The sequence below is a fragment of the Bactrocera latifrons genome, unplaced genomic scaffold (assembly GCF_001853355.1).
Source record: "Bactrocera latifrons isolate USDA-ARS-PBARC rearing strain unplaced genomic scaffold, ASM185335v1 scaffold_9, whole genome shotgun sequence".
Lineage (NCBI taxonomy): Eukaryota > Metazoa > Arthropoda > Insecta > Diptera > Tephritidae > Bactrocera > Bactrocera latifrons.
Genome location: NW_017537600.1, coordinates 3071429 through 3079310, shown reverse-complemented (window position 1 = coordinate 3079310; position 7882 = coordinate 3071429). Strand labels below are relative to the sequence as shown.

General features: G+C 32.1%; 1 protein-coding gene across 1 annotated transcript in view; it reads right to left on the bottom strand.

Annotated features, from left to right (window-relative positions):
* Positions 1-7882, bottom strand: part of LOC108977474 — a gene marked incomplete at its 3' end in the record, with an annotated part of 158984 nt that overhangs the window by 16530 nt on the left and 134572 nt on the right.

The window sequence follows — 7882 nt, the reverse complement described above, 5'->3', positions numbered from 1 at the left end:
TGAAAATATTTATAAAACATATAAAACTTAAAATATTCTATTGACTCTTTATGGTCTATCAATACATATAAGCTTCATTAAAAAACTGGAAAAAAATTTTGAAATGGAAATATATTTTGAAGTTTGTTTTGAAACAATGTTATTTTTGGTAACCTTTTAGTTTTTGAAATTGAAATATTTATTGCAATTTATTTTGATTTTTTTTAAATAATTATACTTATCAACAAATAATAAAAATCCTAAAGTTTTTCCTAATCCTTTCTAGTATTTTAAATATGATATCCATCAAAAGTTTAAAAAAAAAATTTCAAAGTAATTTAAATAAATAAATTTTAATTAAAAGTTGAAATTTTTTTCTCGCGTTTTGTAACAATTTTTAATATAATATTTTACTCTCTAATTTTTTTCAAGTATTAGCGTCTTCAAAAAAGTTAAACCATATTTTGGAAAATGAAATTAATTTTGGAAATTAAATTTTTATTTTTATGCCCTGAACAGGGTATATTAAGTTTGTCACGAAGTTTGTAACACCCAGAAGAAAGGGTCCTATAAAGTATATACATATATAATATAAATGATCAGTATGTCGAGCTGAGTCGATTTAGCTATGTCTGTCTGTATATGTATATGTATATACGAACTAGTCCCTCAGTTTTTAAGATATCGTTTTGAAATTTTGCAAACGTCATTTTCTCATCAAGAAGCTGCTCATTTGTCGGAACTGCCGATATCGGACCACTATAACATATAGCTGGCATACAAACTGAACGATCGAAATCAAGTTGTTGTATGAAAAACTTTCACATTTCACAATTTATTTTTACAAAAATTAGCATAGCTTATTTTCTAAAGAAACAATGTAATCTTCGAAAAAACGGTGCAGATCGGATTACTATTGCGTATAGCTGCCATACAAACTGAACGAAGGGAAAAAAGTTCTTGTATGGAAACTTTCACATTTGACAAGATATATTCGCGAAATTTGGTACAGATTATATTTTAAGATAACAATGTAATCTCCGAAGAAATTGTTCAGATCGGATTACTATATCGTATAGCTGCCATACAAACCGAACGATCTGAATTAAGGGCTTGTATGGAAAACTTTCACATTTGACGTAGTATCTTCACGAAATTTGGCATGGATTACTGCTCAAGGTAACAATATAATAACCGGAAAAATTTTTTAGATCGGATTACTATAGCATATAGTTTCCATACAAACTGAACACAAAGTTACTAAAAGAAATGCACCTATGAAGAGTATTTGGCTTCGGTGCAACCGAAGTAAACGTTTTTCTTGTTTTTAATCTAAATTTAAATTTTTTCCTCTTAAGTATTTCAACATTAGCTTCATCAAAAAGTTGTGTTGTCTTTTGTGTGAAATTAAATGAACATTTTTTGGTAACTTTTATAATTGATTTTATTTTTTTAATTATTTTTTATTTTTTTTTATTTATTATTTGTACAATTCAAAATTTAACAGTTTCTTTGAAGTATTTTATGCCCATTTTAGCTCCATCAACACAATAAATCACTGATTTTGCTCCCCAATCAATTGGAGCTTAATAACTTTACTGCTTTTTTACTAACATTTTCTGCCTTTAAGCTGCAACTCCAGCTGTCTTTAAATATTTTCCCAAAGCTGCATTTTATTATTCTAAATAAGCCAAGTGTAGAATTAGCATTTTTGTTGCTTTCACGCAACTAGTTGTTTTTGTTGCGAGTAATGTTGTTGTAACTGTCGTTACCTTGATATGCCCTTCAACTTTCTTGTTTAACTGCATTTGCTTATTTGCATATGGCGCCGTACACAGTTGTAAAATGCATATAACACACACATACATATACACACAACTACACATCACCTAAAGTAGGTGCTTGCTTTTAGCTTAGCTGTAACTTAGCTGACTTGCTTACATATCCATGCCTACATTGCATTTATATTTGCATACCACTAGGCGCCATGGCTGTTTGCATTGTTTTTGCATTTAGCTAGTTATGTGCAGATGTAATTAAGTAGTTGGAGGGCAGACGTTTTTTGTTTTTTTTTTTGTTTGTTGGGCCAAAAGAGTGTAAAGTCACAGTCGGTAACTAACTGTTTATTAACAAACACACAAATACTCATACAAACAAATACAGCCACCAATCAGCACACATTTGTTGACTCTAAATAAATGCAAGCTTGTATGTGTGTATACCCTTCTTGTTGTTGCATATGCGTTAACATGCGAAATTTTCAAGTATTTACATTTTTTCAAGTTTTCAATTGCAAATGCACATTGAATTAATGTGTGCATGTATGCAAATGCGTAGTGCTGCATTACCGTTAGGTAAGAAAATCTTATACGCACGCACAGGTATGCATGAATTAGCATTAGATCATGCACTTAGTGGTGCAGTCGTAGACGATACATACTATATATACATATTATATGTGATTGCAAACATAAAGCTGGATTTGTTGGAGAAACTACTAAATTTTTAATGTCAAGCAGTAAGTTTTTGAATTTACAGCAATTTTGTGACGAACTTGTGAATTAATTAAATTCACATTTACTAAAAAAATGTTTTCTTATATAGTTTTCATAGAATAACTCGTTAGCTTGAGCTCACTTTATTATTTTATTATTAAATTGAAAAAGGATGTATATTTTGAAACAAATTTAAAAACAAATTAGATTTTTTCACCTTCCAAACCCTTACATAATCTTTTACTTTAGAAGTATGTGAGTTGCTTTTTATGTGGCAAAACAAACTTCCATTGCATTTGAACTTGTTTCTGATCGGTCTCTTTGTAAGGCAGCTATATGGTATAGTGATCTGATGTGAACAATTAAAAAAAAATTCCATGCAAGCTTTGGAATTTTTCAATCCGTTTGTTTGCCTGCTATACACTACAATGGTGCTACAGGGTGGCTGATGAAAGCCGCTACCAAAAAAAAAAAATTAAATAACTTTTTTTCTATTTCATGAATCTGGTTAATTTTTTTTATTTATTTTGCAGATTGACTTTTATATTTGACAAAAATGGATAACTGGGACACTGAAACAAGAATTTGGATTGTCCGCCGCTATTACGCACTGGAGTCTTTAGTTGCGGTTCAAAGAGAGTATAGGCGCACGTTTGGCGGCAACTCTCCGAGCAGATGGACCATAATGAGACTTGTAAACAAATTTGCCGAGCATGGGACAGTCCACAGAAGACCTTAAATTAAATTATTTTTAAAACTAATTAAGCTATGTGTAATAAAATTGAATGAGCTTTAACATGAATAAAAGAAAAATTAATTCCATACACTGAAAAAAAAAATTATTTGAGTTTCTTAATGTAAGAAAATTCATCAGCCACCCTGTATATTCGCAGTTTCAATAAATAAGCAGCTTCCTCAAGAAGTATCCTGCAAAATCTCAAACAAGAACTGAAGAGCATGGTAGAAATATACTTAGACTTTGCTTTCTTATCGAAGCAAGAGAGTACATAGTTGAATGGTGTCTGGAGAAGACTTGCTTGGTAGCAAACTAGCATATTTAACAACATTTTTATATAGAGGAAGAACATTTATAGAAAGTTATATAAAATATTTTAAACTTTGAATCAAGATAGTCAGAATTAGAAGCCATTAGTGCGAAGGCTGATATTAGAAATATTTAAACTGGATATATGGGATGTTCTGGGCAAGGACACACTAAAATTCTTCACTGCTTCGACTGCATCCCCTGCAAACTACATCACTGCATCGCAGAACCTTCTCCTGGCATTTCCAGCATTGCTCAGATATCTACGTGGTATTGCTGAGCCGTTCGAAAAGGGCTGCAGTGATCTATTTCACGAATGACTCAGAGTTAATATGGATTGTATGAGTAACAGTTTTCTGTCGTCAGCTATCCGTCAACTCTAGTTTCAGGCTATCGCATCAAAATCTTTCATTCGGCGATGGCGGCCATGAAGGTGCCAGTAGATATGCTGGAATCTAGTACTACAGATACAGATAACAATATTTCGGGCCCCGGCGAAGTCGATCAAACTGAACCCATTTGAGGATTTTTCATCATGAAGGGTGAATTTACCGACCGTTGTGTCAGAGATACTTTCTTTATACAATATATAGTACAGTAAAATTCTCCAAAACCGGAAGCAAAGTGGACAAATTTTTAGAAACCCAATATTATCGTTAAGATTTTCACACAAAACCAATTTCTATAAGCGGACAGGAATACATTGTACTGACCGAAGTCACCTCCAATCAATTCGGCAAGCGAAAGTAAACAACCGCAGATGGTACTTCGGACTACTTGCATTTAACAATGTCAATCTCGCCATGTCGGATGTTCTTTGCCAAAGCTGTACAGAGGAAGACAAGACGAGATAATGTTTTCACTTTCTATGATTCTATGATTATTATTACTATCTCGGTATACGCAGCTTTGGCGAACATAACAAAGTGGTTGGGATTGATATTAACCGCCTTAATAAATTTATAGTAAAGCCTTTGTATATCTATGAGGCGATGCACTTTAAAGTGTGCATCATTAGGTTTATGAGAGTAATTTGAGAAATATTAACTCTACAACCCAAATTAACCAAATAAATCGACAAAAACTTTAAGTATATTTCTTTATCTAACATTTTGGTAGAGAAATTATAAAATATACATAAGTTTCCAAATAGCTAAAGCGTTATTATTTATCATTTGTTAATTTTTAGTTATTTTCTATATTATTTTGCTAAATAAATATTTTACACAAATAATTATTACCCGGAAAACTACCAGTATCACCATAAAAATTGTATTTCAAGTAATTTCACACAGTTCAATCTCCCCGGCCTGTCTCCAAGTACACAAGTGCACCCACTCGCTTTCACAATATTTACACCCAATATATATGCATTCATTTCTCTACAATTTATTATTGACTTTCTACTACGTGATTTTGCCTACAATAGCCGCACTATATTATACCGGCTACACTTTCGAGTTATTTCCTCTAACTTTCTTGTTACTGACTTTCCTGCATTTCCGCAGAACAACCGGACATGCAGTAATATCCTACAAAGTATTTGCAGGAGTAAATCTATAAGTGGTAAGTACAGCTGCATAAACACATACAGAGAAAGATAGAGCGGAACCACCACCTACAACTACGAGTACTAAATATATTTGCAAGTAGCACGTGTGATGACGACATTCATTGTTGTCGGCCAAAATGTTGGAAAAATATATGCGCAATTTTATTTCAACGACAAATGAATATGAATTCGATTGTGATTGCTGGCCGACCATGGACACTGGCACACACATATATGTGTGTCGAAGTTGAACTCGAAACTTTGGCTTTTAACTGCAAATGCATGCCTGTGTATATGTATGTGTGAGTATGTGCAAGCGTGCGATAGCGCATACAAAAGCAATCGCATTAACACTAACAAATATACATTGCATGCAAATATAGTGCTTACGTGCAACAACACACACATACACAAATATATTTATATGTACATATGTACATACGTGGGATGTGTGTGATTTGTGATTTGTGAACGTGCGCTCGTACTTATGCCATCACTTGAAAGTGAAATGAAGCTGAAAATGATTTTCCATTCGAAATGCATTTGAAAGCGCACTCTACTTGCCATGCACTCAGCCACACACAAGCACGCAGCAGTCGCACACAAACAAACATGTGCACACAAACACAAAATACAAAGGGGTGCAACCATATTTACTGCAGCATACACCTATGGCGCTCATGTATGTATACCAAAAAAAGCCAAATACGTGCTAGCGTTTTTTTGGATGTTGTTGTTGTTGCGCACTTTTACCTCAATCTTTGGGTGGGCGGAAATTTCATAGGAAAAATGTTGCCAGCAGAAATGCCCCTTCATGTGCTTTCGCTCACACTAATAATCCAACTAATGTATGATGTTGCATGCATGTACATCTACATATATGTATATGTGTATGTTATACAATTTCCACAAGCATATGTATGTATGTGTTTGTGTGTTGGTACACTCGTGCGTGCGCCATTTGGCTTTTGTAGTCTCCATCAGGCGTCGACTTATTGAGTTTTACTCTTTGTTGCTGCATAAGTTGCATGTAGCAGCAAGCAAAAATCGTATGTTGCATTCATGCCAAATTTCGACCAAAGCAGATTTCAATTGCAGTAACACAAAGGCGCTTAACGTTGAGTATACATACTACCAAGCGTCCGAGAGTGAGTGTTGCCTAGAAGCATTTGTATTTATATGGAAGAGAAGTTGTGCTTGTAAATGTTTGTATGTGTTTATGTAAATGTTGGTATGTGTTTGTAGTGCTTGCAAAAAGCATTCGCTATTTGCATGCACAACGCTAACGGGAAATTGTGGTATATTTTATTGTAGGCGATTGCAAAAATTTATTAGTTACCTTTGGGTGTGTGGATGCAACAAGCTGTACTAGGATTTGTAGGTAATTTTTCTAACGGCTTATAAAGTTTTTGGCTAGTTGGAGTTTTTTTTGTTGCGGCTTCGTATTTGACTGGTTGCAATATAAATTGGGGTTTTAGGTAAATTTTATGCACTTTGTGTTTCGGACGAAATTTTGTGAAAAGAGAAGTTGGAGATAACTAGCACTAACATAGCTATCTATGTCAAGTTTAGTTATGTAATGGTAATGGTTAAGTTACGTTAAGTTGCGTAACCTTAAGTAAAGTTATGTTACATTATGTTATGTTGTGTTGTTAAAATTTTTCTTAAGATAAAGTTTAGGTTGCTGATAACTTTGTTTTATGTTACGTTATGTTGTGTTTTTTATGCTATGTAAAAAATATCGATTTATTTAGCATTGTATTGTTTTCATTATATTAATAAATTTTATGTTATGTTACGCTACGTTACGTGAAGTTATGTTAAGGTAGGTAAAGTTATGTCACCTTATGCTATGACATGTTGCTTGCACATTTTTTTTAAGTTAACATCGTGGTGATTATAACTTACTCATGTCTGGTATGCTCAGTTATGTTATGTTGAGTTACGTTAGTTTATGTTAAGTGAGCTTACAATATTTTATTTCATTTATTTTTAACTTTATGTTGTTTATACTTATTTTCTGTGGAATATTCTTTTATTTTATTTTATGTTAAGTGATGCTATGTAGCCTAAAATTTCTAATTATTTAGCTTTATATTCTGACACATTTATATGAATGTCATGCTATGTTTTGTTACGGTTATATTATGTCTCAAACTTCTATTTAATAAAGGCTTTATAGCTTTTTCCTTTATGGAATGTTATGGTGTTTTGTTATGTTATGTTTCCTTAAGTTATGATGTGATTTGTTACCTAAAACTTCGATTAATTTAACTTTGTGTTTTGTTTTTAACATATTTATCATTGTTACGTTATGTTACGTTACGTTAAGTTATGTTAAAATTTCTATTAATTTAAATTTGCTTCATTTGTATAATATTTCTCATTGTTACTTTGCGTTAAGTTAAGTTACGCTATGCTAAGTTAAGTTACGATATGTAAAGATATGTTATCTAATTTTTTTTTTTTTTTTGATTTAACATTGTAATGCTTATAACTTATTTATTCTATATATTAGTTAAGTCAGGTAATGTTATGTTATGCTACGCCGTCTGAAATTTCCACCAATTTCACATTATTATATGCATTCATATTACTCTTTGTTAATTTTTCCTTGCCTAACTTTATCAAATTGATTCCGACTCTCCTTTAATGCTTCACAAATATAGTTTTTTTTACATAAACAGGCTGAAGTTTGAAGTATTCTTCAGCTAGATTTAATTAAAGTTACTTTACCGTTTTGTAGCATACTAAATTGCATTTTAATTATTTCGTATATTTTGTATTATATAATTAATTGTTTTTATATTA